Source organism: Vulpes lagopus, chromosome 2 (genome assembly GCF_018345385.1).
Source record: "Vulpes lagopus strain Blue_001 chromosome 2, ASM1834538v1, whole genome shotgun sequence".
Classification (NCBI taxonomy): domain Eukaryota; kingdom Metazoa; phylum Chordata; class Mammalia; order Carnivora; family Canidae; genus Vulpes; species Vulpes lagopus.
Genome location: NC_054825.1, coordinates 13037651 through 13052336, shown reverse-complemented (window position 1 = coordinate 13052336; position 14686 = coordinate 13037651). Strand labels below are relative to the sequence as shown.

Here is a 14686-nt window from a genome sequence, read left to right as displayed (position 1 = left end):
GGTTGATCTTTGGACTCAAACTTAGCAGCGGCCACATTTAACCAACCAGCTCAGGTGCCGAGCATTTGGTGAGAGCCTATGTTTGGAAAGGTTATAAAGAGGAAAAAGTTTAGGATCTCAAATCGGAATACTCGCCAGGTGACCTAAAGCAGGTCACTGTCCCTCTCTGAGACTCCTCATCTCTAAAATAAGGATAAAAACCCTTGTCGTGGTATCAGGGAAGTTGAGGCAGTAACCACAACTACAGGAAAGAGGAGTAAGTAGTGTGGGGGTGAGCTGGGTTCCAGAGAGGTTTTTTGTTTGTTTGTTTGTTTGTTTTGTATTTATTCATTTGAGAGAAAGAGAGAGAATGGGAGGTAGAGGGAGGGAAAATCTGAAGCAGACTCTGCATTGAGCATAGAGCCTGGGGTGGGGCTCCGTCCACAACCATAAGATAATGATCTGATTGAAAATCAAAAGTCAGACACTTAACTGACTGAGCTGCCCAGGCACCCCTGGGTTCCATAGAGTTTTCACACCTACCTTTGTGCTTGGCAAAAGACAGTATGAATTTAAAGCAGGATACAAATATAAAGGGATTATTATATTCCCTTAATTTCCACTGGAATGACATGGTCATTCCATGTATTTCTTGCTTCCTAATATGCTAATTATTTTGATAAAAATGTATTTACTATGTGTGCAGCCCTCTGCTAGGTGCCAAGAATAAGATTATGGAAACATAGATGTGATCTCAGTTTTTATGGTGCTTATAGTCTGGGCGGGCAGTGGTGCTGCCAAAAAAATCCTGCACAAAAATAAATGTATGATGACAAATGTGGTAAGTCCTGTGATGGAAAAGAATAGAGGGCATTGAGAGAATAAAAGTGGGGACCCCTGTGTGGATAGTTGTTGGGGGACAGCTCCGGGAGAGGGTAATGTTGAGAGGGTAATGTTTGGTCTGAGCCCTGCAGAATGAATTAGAGGCAGGGTTTTGGTGGGTGAGAAGAGGGGTCCAGGAAGAAGCAGCAGCAGGCACGAGGGCCAGAAGGCAAGAACAAGGGAGCAATTGGGGTGCCTGGGGCACCTAGTTGGTTAAGTGTCTTGGTTTTGGCTCAGGTCACGATCTCAGGGTCCTGGGATTGAGTCCCTCATCCAGCTCTGTGCTCAGCAGGGAGTCTGCTGGAGATTCTCTCTCTCTCTCCCTCTCACCATGCTCATGCTCTCTCTCAAATAAATAAATAAATAAATATTTAAAAAAATAAAGGGATCCCTGGGTGGCGCAGCGGTTTGGCGCTTGCCTTTGGCCCAGGGCACGATCCTGGAGACCCGGGATCGAATCCCACGTCGGGCTCCCGGTGCATGGAGCCTGCTTCTCCCTCTGCCTGTGTCTCTGCCTCTCTCTCTCTCTCTCTCTGACTATCATAAATAAAAAAAAAAAAAATAGCCAGCTTTCCTAGTAAAGACTGGCTTAAAAAAAAAATAAATAAAAAAATAAAGAAAGAGAAAGAGGGAGCAGGCTCTGGGAACCCTGAGGCCAGAGCCTGTGTCCTCTCCCTTATGCACTGTCTCCTGCTCCACCTCCAGGGCTGCCAGCCCAGCACTGGGCACAGAGTTGGGCTGTTTTTGGGGAGAGTAACATGGTAGGCCTTAGGGCTTTTCACCTACAGTCCCATTTTCCTCCTTCTAATCACAAGTGTGGGTTGTCTTTCCATCCCTGGTGCAGTTGGGCAAGAATGAGGAACTTGCTTTGGCCAGTGGGATGTGGACAGAAGGGATGTGGGTCCCTTCCTGGGAGAGCTTTTAAGATGGAGTGCTTGACTTGCCACTTTTCCTCCTACCTGCTGCAGGCTGGCATGTTCCCCAGAGAAGGGCTCTATTGCTCTGGGTCCCCAAGGGAGGAAAATGCAGAACAGACCGCCTGCTAATCCAGATAGACATGAAATATGATCCAGAAGTAAATGTCTGCTATGCTCAGCCACTGAGATTTTGGTGTGTTTTGGTTACAGCAGCATTGCACAAATTACAATACCCCGACACAAATTCCAATCATCTAATCACGGTGATGACAACAGACAGTTATTGAGTGCTTCCCAAGAAGCACAAGCGAGAGTCTAGGGAAAGTGAAACGGGGGTGAGAAAATCAGCATGAAGGCCGTTATTGAGGTGGCTGCCATAGGGTAATGAAGGCTCAACTTCCTGAGCCCCCTGAACCCTGCCTGCCTCCCAGAACTCGGGGGCCACGGGACGGGACTGTGGAGAACTCATCCACAGGTTCATTCCTTGGTTGCTTAAAGGCTGGCCCAGTGGTGCTTCCTCTCCTCCAGTTCCACACTGTAGCTGCAGGTGAGCTCAATAGGACCCTCTGACTTTGAAGATTCAAAAGCAGAAAAGGTGGAAGCACTAAGAATGCCCTGGAGGTAGGACTTTGCCAGCATGCACAGAACTGCCCACCGCTTTTGGTGAAATCCAAGATGAAATCAGACACAGCCCGAGGGAGCATGACACAGGACACCTAAAGCAGCTGCTAAGGGCCCTGCCTGCTGCATTACCACCTCTCCTCTCAGCTTATGTTTTGAGAAGAGCGGAAGGGATGAGGTCACAAATGCAGAGAATGCAGCTCCAAGTGCAGACCATGCAAATCTAGGAAATGTGCTGCTTTGGGGTCTAAGGTTAGCAGGTTCTGATTTACCTCCTCCAAGAAGCCCTCTAGGATTCCCTCTGCTAAAATATTCTTGGCCTCTTATGATCTCCCCTCTGAACTCTTTCTGCCCCCAGGTAGACCTATCTAATCTGCGCATGACCGTCCATGAATCTCTCTTACTCTATCTTTGTCTATCTGGAGGCAGAGCTCACACTGGATTCATCTTTGTGGCCTCATTGTGTTCAGCACAGTGATGGAACATAGAGAACAACCAGTAGCTACTTTTTTTTGAGTGAATGGACAATTGGCACCAGTGGAACCGTCCATTTTTCTCTTCTCTGAGAATCATTGACCACTAATCATTAAGAAAAAAAAAACAGTAAATATTTATAAAGTTCTTTCCGGTTTCTGTTAGAAAACACTTTTACAGCCATCATTTTAATTCCACTGATGGCAAAATTGCGGCTGAGGGGGTAAAGTATCCTAAGGTCACACAGGTGGAAAGTAGCAAAGCAAAGATCTGAACCAAGGAAGTTGATGCCATTGTGAGTGCTCTTCTCTTTCTCTTAGGCTTCACTGAAAGGGCACCAGGAGAAGATGAGGCACTCAATTGATTTCTAGGCCCTGAAAAGTTCTGTTTAAGTCTCAAGAAAACCCTCTCCCCTGCTGGCACCAGAATTTTGGCTAAACTTCTATTTTCAATCTTGTTTTGCAACCCCACGTATCTTGGCAGTTATTCTTAGAGAGGGGGAAGCACTTCCTCAGAGTGAGGGCCCCATCTACCCAAACCAGGTCAAAGCCCTTTGTTAAATTCTTTACTGAAGCTGGATTATCATTCTTTCTGGCATTTGATGGAATTGCAATTTTATATTGATTTCATTTGTGACTCTTAAATCCGTAGTCTTTTTCGTAAAACCCAAAACTCCACAAGGGCAGGAACCATATCTGTTTTCCATCCATCTGTTGATCCATTCATCATCCATCCATCCTTCCATCCATCCATCCATCCATCCATCCATCCATCCATCCTCTCATCCATCCACCCCAACCAAATATTTTTGAGTTCCAACCATGTGCCAGACACGGATCTGGCCACCAGGGAAACCACAGTGAAAAAAACAAAATCTCTACCTGTCTGACACTTAACATTTTGGTAGTGGGGAGAGAGATGATAAAAGAGAAGTCAGCTAAATGTAGGACATGTCAAGGATAGCAACTGCCATGAAGAAAAATAAAGCAACATGGGAAAGTAAGGAGAGAGTGATGGGCGATGGAGGCTTCACCATCAAAACCCCAAAGAAGCCTGCAACTGGCGTCCCAGAATTTCCTTCCAAAGGACAGGAAGTCCTGGAAGTCACTGGTAACCACTGGCAACCCACTTTCTACTGAGACCTCTGTGTTCCTGCTTCTATCCTTTTTTTTTTTGAGAAATAAGAGGAAAGAGAGAAATAGTGAGTGAAATTTCCATTATCCAGCAAAGTGCCTGGCATTTAGTGGGCATTCAGTGAATACTGGATGAATACATGCATGGATAGAAGATGGGTGGGTGGGCAAATGAGAAGGGGTCGACATGGGAATATTGTGAAATAGGCTGGAAGCTGAGGACAGCCCTGTACCCATGTAGGGGAGAGATGGACTTGGGGAGTGTGTGTAGGGGGCTACACTTTGGGGAAGATGAGGCAGGCTTGGGTGGCACTAGAGGACTCCCCGAGTCTTCTAAAAAAGCCCCCTCTCCACCCCCACCTCCTCACTGGCATGAGAGGCAACTAAACCTGATTCCAGGGTCAATGTCCTGGCCCCAAAGCCTTGAAGCAATGGGTGGGCCTCCAGGATGAGGTTCAAACCCAAGCAACCACGGGAATTCCTCTTTCCTGGATCCACTCAAGTGCAACAAAAGCTCAACTGGAAGCTGAAGTAAAAGTTAATATAAAGCCACACTGTGTAGCTAATGAATTTTTTAAATCAATTATGAAACGGTCTCATTGATCATTTGTTAACATCTTGAAACTTTTACAAATTAATTTTATTAAAAAAAAAACCCTCTCACAGTCTGTTAACTCCGTCAATGTGTTTTAAATCTGTTTTTGAATGCTACAATAAGCTGTGCTGTGTGTGTGCGTGTGTGTACATGCGTGCGCGTGTGTGGTTTGGCCGGACCATTCGGAAATCAGCTGCTCTGCATTTGAATGGGGTCCACCTGCCCATTCACAGAAGTGTCCCGTCCCCCCTGTCCGTGGGGGCAGCAGTCCTCCTGTGCAGGTGGTAGGGTGGCTCAGGGCATCGGATTGTCTCGGGCCGGCAGGCAGGGTGTAGATGCTGCTTAGCACCGCCAACCCGCTTAGTGGCCGCTCTTCTCCTGGGCCGGTTAGCGACTGATGACGGTGGCAAGTGGCACGAGGAGAAAGGGACGGTGTGAATGCAGCCATCCTGAACCCCAAAAGGCAAGGAGACCCAGGAATCGGAGTCGTGGGGCATAGCTAGCGAGGGACCCCGAGGCTGTCATCGAAACGCCCTGATGACAGGGCTCTGTGTTGCCTTCTAAACCATTGACAGAGGGACAGATCAGTGGCAGGGGGTGCGCGCCAGGCCAGGGAGCAAACCGCTCAGCCCTTGTAACCTCGGCCAGTCCCTTCCTGAGTTCTGCCTGGGGCACCTTTTTGGGGGAATGATGCACATTCCCGGCCCGGGGCCAGAGGAGGCAGCGATCATGTGCAAGGGGTGGAAAGCCCGCTCACAGCAGCCAGGCGGATTCCGCACCTTGAGCGGGGAAGGGCCGGCAGGGCCGGGGCCGAGGGCTGCGCAGCGCTGTCCCGCTGTCCCACCTGCGCACGGTGTCTGCAAGGGCATCGCTGGGCTTCCTATTACCCTGAAGAGTCGCAGCTGCTCTGTTTTGTTTTGCTTTGTCTTTTGAAGCAGGAGGGAATTGAGTTAGATCTGAGGAAGACTGACTTGAAGTCAGGGAGGATCCTCTGGCTGAGGAAGCAGATTCGGTCCCAACCCGAAAACCCTGAAGGGCCCCTCGGACACCGGCTTCTGCACAGCAGGTACAGCCTTCCCGGCAGCCTGGAGATGCTGTCTGAGCTGACAATCAAAAAATAGATAAATAAATAAATAAATAAACCAAACTTCCCTTGTTTCCCATCTCCTATTTCCACATCATCGTATTTCGCATCGTCAAGTATAGACGGCTGCATTACGTTTTTATTCTTATTTATTCGTTTTTACTTTGTATTTTTAAGTAAAGCTTTTGTTTGCTGACTAGATGCTTATTGCAGGAAATTCGAAGAACAGAAAAATGTAAAACAGAAAAAAAAAAAACCAAGACAATCCTCGTTAGAGTTTCCTCCTTCCTTTTCTGGGCACATAAGCACATAGAATTTTTCTATGTAAAGGTTTGTACCTTAATTTTTTTTAAAAAAAATTGAACACTGCTTCACATTTATTTTTTCATGTCATTACACAAACCTTCAAACCCTTCTCTAGGGCCCCTGGGTGGCTAAGCGGCAAAGCATCTGCCTTTTATTCAGGTCATGATCACGGGGTCCTAGGACTGAGTCCCACATTGGGCTCCCTGCTCCTTGAGAGGGGCCTGCTTCTGTCTGTCTGTCTGCCTATCTGTCTCTCTGTCTCTCTGTCTGTCTTTCACTCTCTCTCTGTCTCTTAAGAATAAATAAATAAAAATCCAAACCCTTTTCTATATTACATGGTGTGTTTTTCTTTTCCAGTTAACAAATGAGATACAAAGTAAAACGGTAGTTCACAATGACCTGATAGGAGAAGGTAAAGGTACCACACCTCCGCTAAGCCCATCCTCAGAGGTCGTTTCTATGAATGGTTTGGAGCACAGTCCATGAGCCAAAGCGTTTTTGACGGCTGCATAATATCCCTTCAAATGGGTACATCCCACTCTATTTGCTTCCTCGCCTCCATTGTTAAACATTGATATTTTCAATTTTTCACCGAATTTCTGGTCTTCACTTATTCACTGTGTATTTGTTTACACGATGAGTGACTGTCGGGCAGCTCCATGGGTGCTGTTCTAGGTCACGAGAATATAGCAGTGAACAGAACAGACAAGAAGCCGTGACCACAGAGACCTTGCAATTCAGTAAAGGAAACCTGACCGTAGAATAAAGCATGCAGCGTGTCGGACGGTGGTGTGTGCCACGGAGGACCCTTGGCAGGCGAGGGGGACCGCTAGGCGACGGGCTGCCTGAGCAGAGCCCCAAGTCCTGACCTTGAGTCTATGACCCTGCCCAATCTCCACAGCAGTCCTGGGAAGGCTTCCCACCGACCCCCTGTGGCAAAGCTCATGGGCCTCGATACCCAACCTCCACCTTCTCCTCTCCCGTCCTCGTTAGGGTCCAGTCTGACAAAACTCTACCTCCTGCTTTTTCCTCCACGTGAAGACTTCCCAGGAACTAAAATTCACGTCAGCCCTGTACTTCGCCTGCTTTCTCACCAGCATAGCATCTAACACAATGATGATAAGCCAGGCTGGCTGGTAGAGACCAAAATCCCCACAACGTGAGCCAAGTCACTCCCTCAGGACCCCAAATCTGCCTCCTCAGAAAGTGGTGCTTCCTACTGAGCCTTCTACAGTCTTAAGGTTTGGGTGGGTGATACTTGGGTGGGTGACAGTGTGATCCCAGGTGGCCGGGGTCGGGGATGGGCCACTTGGCTCTGTCTAGCCGGCAAAGGAGTCCAGAGGCAGCTTGCCTTCCCTGGTCTGCGTGAGGAAGGCATTTTCACCCTCGCTGTGTCCAGGCCTCACCGCCCATCTGCCAGGAGACGCTGCGACCCTTCAGCCAGGTGCCCGGAGGTGGGTCCCATCCACCCAGCCCCGAATCCCCAGACAGTGCCTGTCTGTCCCAAGCCTTCCCCACATGCAAGAACAGCCATCACAGGCTCAGAACACCACTGTGAGGGTTACAGAGTCACTTAATGTGTCAAGGAAGGCCATCAGAGAACAGGCACATGGGAGCATTAAAAACAGTCAATTAGATACTTTTCAGAATACAAAAAAAAATTTTTTTTTTTAATTTAAACACATTTAAAGTCAGACAAGACAAAGCCAAAAAAAGAAAAGCCGTCTCGGCCACCTGTTCCCACACCACCCTCTGCCAGTAGCCAGTGTTCATGGGCATGAGGCCTTCCACACTGTTCTCCTCGCACACCCATCCCCAACACATGTGAACACACCGAGGAGTCATATTTGTTGTTTTCATGGAAATGGACTCCTACCTTACAAGTTTTTCTCAACCTGTCTTGCTTTGAATACCTGATGGCTTTACAAGTCAGCAAATCTGAATGTACCTCAATCTTTTTGTTTTTTTTTTAAGTTTATCTGCACCCACACACATATAGCTCACACATTTAAGATCTTATTTTTTGCAAAGATTTTATTTATTCATGAGAGGCACACAGAGAGAGGCAGAGACACAAGCAGAGGGAGAAGCAGGATGCCTGCGGGGAGCCTCATGTGGGACTTGATCCCAGGACCCCAGAATCACGGCCTGAGCCGAAGGCAGATGCTCAACCGCTGAGCCACCCAGGTGCCCCAACATTTAAGATCTTATTACATATGATGCTTTTCAGTGCAGACTTTCTTTTCTACTTGCTTCTCCTGTCAATCCCTCCACCGCCAACTTGTGCTGGCAGCCTGTTTTGTGTCCCTCTATACTTTCTCAGTGCTCACAGAATCATACAAAGACATGTAAACATAAACACAGGTACGAAGTATGCATATATATGACCCCCTGCCACCTGCTTTTCTCTCTCACCCCTGTCTCATGGAAATCTGCCCTCCCAAACCTGACAATGAAGCTCTTGTTCACCCAGAGTGGGCATGAACCTTTATTTGTTTGGCCATTCTTCTATGCATGAGAGTTCATTTGATTTTTAATTTTTATTTTTGGCTGCAAGGAACAATACTGTGCTAAACATCCTTATGCGTTCATGTGTAGACACATATCTTTAGGTAGCTGTGCTTTTATTTCCATGGAACAGATTCCCAGGAGGGAAAATTCTGAGACTTTAGGATCATTTGAGGCTTAAAAGGGAGAATACAGGAGAAGGGAGACAAGTGATGCCTGTGGTACAACCCCCGAGCTTGGAGCTTCTGAGGTTGGGACATTTTCAGTGATTTAATTTTTCTGCCCTCATTCCTAAATGGGTCAGAGTGTTCCTTCTGCCTCCTGTAGATAGTCAGAGCAGTGAGTCCCACAACTATTCAAATTCTCCCTGAGGCTAATAGAAGGGGGAAAAAAATCCTGGAGTAGGGGGTGGGGGGCCTTACTAGCCTGTGACCTTGAGAATTCACCCAGCCTCTCTGCACACCTTTTGATCCCCCCCACCACTGCAAAGGAAGCTGAGCAGATCAGGTGCAGAGGGCTGCTGGGGATCCCCACGAGGAGGTGAAGGTGCAAGCACCACGCCCTGGGAGGGCGGATGCTGCTAGCACCAGCTCGAACTTGCTCTCGGAGGTCTTGGCAGAAGCTCAGCTCCAGCCCAGCCATCCTCCCCTTCGCCCACCTGCCGCTGTGGTCACACTGGGATATTCGGCCTCACTTAAAGTTACTGCCTGGAACATCGGTTCTTTCTTCTCCTTGATGAGAAAATTACTGCAATTGAACGGAACAACCACCTTCCATGTTAGCATCAGCAAATGAATGAGTCATGATGGATGAGAAGGAAAACCATAAATGCTGAGGGTGGTTTAGGGAAGAAAAATCTTTGTTTGAAACAAGCTGATACAATCTCCACCCATTCATTTGGCCACGTTGTTCTTTAACCATGTAGCTGGACCAGGATGAGCGCAGGCAGGGGTGGAGCAGGCTGAGGGCAGGGCAGGGTCCCACATTCGGGAAAACAATGGAAGCTTGGACAAGAATGATGTGTTGAAATCTGGCGTAACGCTTTACCCCAGGTCCTGGCACATACACGGATATGTGCCACTGATTTGTAACCCTGCCACTGGTGCCATTCCCAGGGGGTAAGGGGTGGAGACAGATCCAGCGCGAGGCACGTTTGCTTGTAAGCCAATTGAGGAATGCTTAGTTTCGCTGAGAGGGAAGGTGGTTCTGTGCGGACGGCGTTATGGAAATGGTCCCTCCATATTTATCAAAATCTTGGAGACATCATGGGACTTCTTGGAAGGAATGAGGATGAGTTAGGGGACCTGGTCTCTGGTCATGGCTTTGCCACCAAATAGCTTGAGGACCTTCCTGGAAGTAACTCACTTCTCTAGGCCTGGCAACGAAGGCCAATAGACTGGATGAATTCCGAAGCTACTCTCAGGTATGAAACTCTAAGTTTTTTTTTTTTTTTTAATTAAAAGTAATGTTTAAAAATATATAACAAAAAAAATCAGGTCTTACATGGAGAAATCATAAAATACAGATGGACCAACCAAAAGGAAAAGTGAACAAAACGTTAAATCTGAAATCACAGTACTGACAATAAAAATTGAAAAAAAAATTGAAATATATTACTGAGTAGTAAACATGATTAACCAACTTATGTGTATCCTCACAGGCTCTCAGAAAGAGGCATACATATCTTTTTAGTACTTACATATAAAATTTTGTACTTCTGGCACACAAGGAATCGTTCTAGACATACAGCACTACAACATAGTTTTTTGTAACTTCGCGTGACACGTGAATTTCTTTTTATGTCACTACCAGCCTCATCTAAAATGCCTGCTTAGTTCTTCAGCATATGGCTGCTCCAAGTTTTATTAATGCTGAACACTGGAGATGTTTTGTATTTGCCACTATTAAAAATAATACTACAAAGGACATCCTGGTAATTATTTCTTTACATACGTCTTAAAATCATGTCCTGAACTCGGATGGTGAGACAGGTGTGGATGCATAGTTAATGAGAGTTGTGTGGGGAGAATGAGTAGAGGCCAAGCTGGCTCCAGCAGGCTTTCTGTTGGGAAAGGAGAGAAGAGATGTCTGAGCCAAAACACTGATGGTGATTTTGTCCAAAGGCATCTCTACTGTGTGCTGACTGGCGGGGGGCTGGGGCTGGTCAGTGAGATGCTTATGACAGTGTGCATTTGGGGTACCCATCGTGTGGTGCAGGAGCCATAAGATGTGTCCCAAATTCACATTACCCCGAGCCTACAAAGTCTTTTGGAGATGTGCCCTGAGTATTGGGCATTGTTGAGGGGGAGGTGAGTAATTTTGTATTGCCAGGAAATCAGGAGAATGTTCTCTGATAACAATCTCTGCTCAGCTATTCCCTGAGGAAAGAACTAAGGAGTTCTCCCTCATTGACTCTTGGAATGCCATTTCATTGCCCTCCTCATTATGAAAGGGGAAGAATAAAAGTTGAGGTCTCATAAACAACTGCTTGCAAGATTATGGAGATAATACATGAAGTGCATTTGAGTTCCTCATAAATAAGAAAACCATAGGATAAGAATGGAGCCAATAGCTCCGATCACTCAGCGGATGTTGGTGGCGCCAGTTCTAGAGTGTGGCATATGTTGGGATTCGGAGGGAGCCTCTCTGTACCCATTTCACAGATTCAGAGGTCCGAGCGGTGATGGGTCCAACTCTATGGAAGAGAGCCAGAGCAGAGCTGGAAATCCATCCTGGGTCCATGGAAGAGCATCCCTGCCCTAACGGCTTTACCGTTGAAAAGTTGGAATGAGGTAACGTCTCAGAACGTCCTTTGTAAACTATAAAATATTACAAGTCTATGTGAGAGATTACTATGACTTATAAAGCTAAGTTACAGCAAATTTTAAATGAAAAGCTCAAATCGCCAAGCTGTAGAACGCTAACTTTTCGTATTCATTTTCCCTAATGGGACAATAAGAATCGCAAACATGTATTGAATTCTGCTATGTGATCTAAGCACTTCTATGACGTTAACCCATTTAATCCTCACACAAACCCTGTGAGGTAGGTGCTATGATTGTCCCCATCTTACAGATGAGGAAACTAGGCTACAGAGAGGTGAAATAATTTGCACAGATCCCACCGTCTCTCCGTACTAAGTCCACTGGCTCTCATAGTCTGTGAAGCATTCCTCGACCACATAAAAAAATGTACTCATGCCCAGAAAAAAAGAGGACCTGGGTTTAACCTGAGCACCAATGTGCCTTTGGAAAGTCTAGGCCAATCCAGAGATTTGCCATCCCCCCCCTCGCCCCCGGTTTGGCTGGCACAAGACTGACCACTCCAGCTGGGGATGCAGGTGGGGTCTCTCTTGGAGCAGAAAGGGTTAAGCTGACCCATGACCTGGAGGACCCTGAGATATTTTCCTTCTGTGCCGCATATGTAGATGGGCTCTGAAGACCGAACATCTCTCCTCATTGGGGATCATGAATTTTTATGAAGCCAGTCCAGAATTCCCAGAATTCAGTCGGGTGCACTTTGCAGACCCTAAAATGCTGTCACCATGGAAGGTTTCATTGCTTGCACCTGCTAAAACATTTGAGGCATTTGAGAGGCAGTGAAACACATTTGCTTTTCATTTTATCTGACTTTGGAAACCTTTGAAGTGTTTAATAGTAGAGCCCAGGAAAGATCCCCGCCTCTTAATCATTTACTCGTAAGGCACATTCTCGGCTGGTAGCCTGTCAAGCAGAAACTGACCTGAGCCCAGTTTTATTAAGTGTCACATGGCCAGTCACTGTTCATTAAAGGTGTTTTAAGGTTTGAATTATGTAATTTATGAGAAGAAGAAATAAAAATTCCATTGTTTTATTAATATGCAGCCCAAGATCTCTTGCTCATAACAAACTCGAAGGGAAGGTGGGCGAAAGGATGTGAGGGGGAGAATGGAGGTGGCCTTCGGTCCTTGGCCTTCCCTGGCCCCCTGGCCCTCCTATGTCCCCTCCATCCAAGCCCAGGTGGGAAGTGGGGGAGGGTCAGACAGAGATCTGGGAGGGAGCCACCCCGCCTGTCCTCCTGTCCCCCTGGTCCGAGACCCCATGTGACAAAGCACCTTCTTCTTCTCTTCCCAGGTGCTCAGCCTCTTTTCCAGAAAGGCCTAAAACAAACAAACAAACAGCAGCGGGTGGGGGTGTGGGGAGTGGGAAGCATTCCTAGAGTGACCCCAGGCGACCGTGTGGGTCACAGTCATTGAGAACTGCTGTGCTTGCCTCTCAGGAGAGCTGGGGATGGCCGCAGTGCTGGGCACTTGGCCAGCTGCTGGATGTGAATGATCTTACTGGATCCTCACCTCACCTGAAGGAAAGGGGTGATTGGCCCTATTTTGGAGAAGAAATAGAGGCTCTAAAGTTGGGCCCCAGGGCTACACATGTCCCTCCGCCCTAGGCACCTAAGGCATCCTTAGCCAGCGTCAGCCTTCTCAGAATCACACTGATGAGCATGCCAGGAGGTGTGGATAGACCAGACCCCACAGCGTTGTGTGCCTTATCTGGACTTGAACTCTGCACAATGGTCAGCACGCCCCCAGCAGGGTGAGGGGCCATCACAAAGGACATTTTTCTCTTACAGATTCTCCATGCATTGTCAGAGCATTTACAAGTCCACGTCCACCAGAGGCTTTGCTGAGGGTTGCTCCTGGCTGGGTCTCCCTCATCTGACAGGTGGGACCCCACATCCCCCCATCTCTCCCTGCCAGGATCGCATTCTCCTCCCCAGCTTCTGAACAAAGCCCTGCCTGCCTCCTTGAAATCCTCCTGCGGTTGTTCACGTACATGTGCTGCCTTCAGATTAGCCCAATACAGCACCAGGAGGGGAAAAGACATATTCCAAAATGTGGCCGGCCCAGAGTACTTAGATCATGGTTGGGATTTGGGAGCTGTTGCAGCTGAAGGTATTTCTTGCTCTCCACACGCACCCCCCCAACCCCCACTTTCCTGTACCCCACACTGAGAATCATGAACTTGTTGCTGAGTATTTTCCTAATCAAGTGACTCATGGGTTACAGGTGCAAAGTTGTACCAGGCTTTTCTCCCTTGGCTCAAATTTGTGACTTTTTATTTCTGAAAGGGGATCTCAGGTGCTAAGCCTTTTCTAAGACACCTCACAGGACTGGTGCAGCGCTTTTTGAGAACAGGGTCCCTTTAAAGCTTGTGGTGGGGGGGGTGGTCCGGGGGATGCAGGGCTAGCACTAAATGAACTCCTGTTTGGAAGGCTGGTGCTCCCAGACAACCCAGAATAGGAAAGGCCCTCTGTGCAAGAGGCGAGGTGGTGGGCCGGGTTTTACGAATCTGTGTCAATCATTAACCCACTTAATTTTGAATTACCAATTCAACTGATATTTCGATAGTGCTGGCTGCTGGCAGTCTGGACCGTAGGAGTCATTGCCTTTGATCTGCCAGCCCAATTTCCATTAGCAGTAAAACCACAGACCTCTGCTGGGCCACAGGCCTCGGGGGGAGCTCTGAGCTGCTTGCCCCGGTGCTGAGAGAGCTTCGCGTAGAGCCTCCAGAAGTAGTCATCCCACATCTATGAACTCATTAATTCTGTACAGTTTTCCAGGCACTGGGAAGTGGAGAGGAGGAAGTTAGTTCAGCCTCTCAGAGAGACAGGTGCACAGGCCATTTCAGCACATGAGGTTTGGTACACGCTTGGATAAGGACTAGACAGCAGTGGGACGTGCATCAGGGAAGACTTCCCAGAGGAGGTGACACCTAGACTGAGAACTGAAGCTGGGGTGGGAATTAGCGGGGCGATGGGCAGAAGAGCAGCGGCAAGCTCAGAAGAACCTTCTGAAACGTGGGAAGGAGTTAGGAATTCCACCCGAGGGTCATGGAAGCCATCAGCTGGTTTTAAGAAGGGGTGGGTGATGTGCACAGATTGATATTGTAGAAGGCCAAGTGTAGAAAGAGGAGCAGAGAGAGGTCAGGAACAGAGGCAGGGAGACCAGTCTGACATTAGCAGGGGGCGCTGCCGAGGGGGGCACTTGGGGCTCAGTAAAACCTAATCTGGGCAGGTGTGTAGCCAGGGAGAATGGGGGAGATCCTGCCAGGAAGCCTGGCTCTAGGCCATGATGAGCCTTCCCCACCCACAAAAAGCCAGGCCCTCCTGGCATCTGAGCCTGAAGCCACGGGGCTTCTACTCAGAGGTG

The 14686-nt window shown here is 47.9% G+C and overlaps 2 long non-coding RNA genes across 2 annotated transcripts in view; both read left to right on the top strand.

The window, feature by feature from the left end:
- Nucleotides 1–5629, top strand: part of LOC121484896 — a 47583-nt gene extending 41954 nt beyond the window's left edge. Inside the window, exon 9 of the long non-coding RNA XR_005986145.1 lies at nucleotides 5540–5629. This is a non-coding gene — a long non-coding RNA (uncharacterized LOC121484896). The remainder of the gene's footprint in view (nucleotides 1–5539) is intronic.
- Nucleotides 5630–9543: 3914 nt separating this feature from the next.
- Nucleotides 9544–13755, top strand: LOC121485086. Its single transcript, XR_005986196.1, has 3 exons — nucleotides 9544–9922; nucleotides 11163–11291; nucleotides 13108–13755. It is a non-coding gene; the product is annotated as an uncharacterized LOC121485086 (long non-coding RNA).
- The last annotated feature ends 931 nt before the right edge of the window (nucleotides 13756–14686 follow it).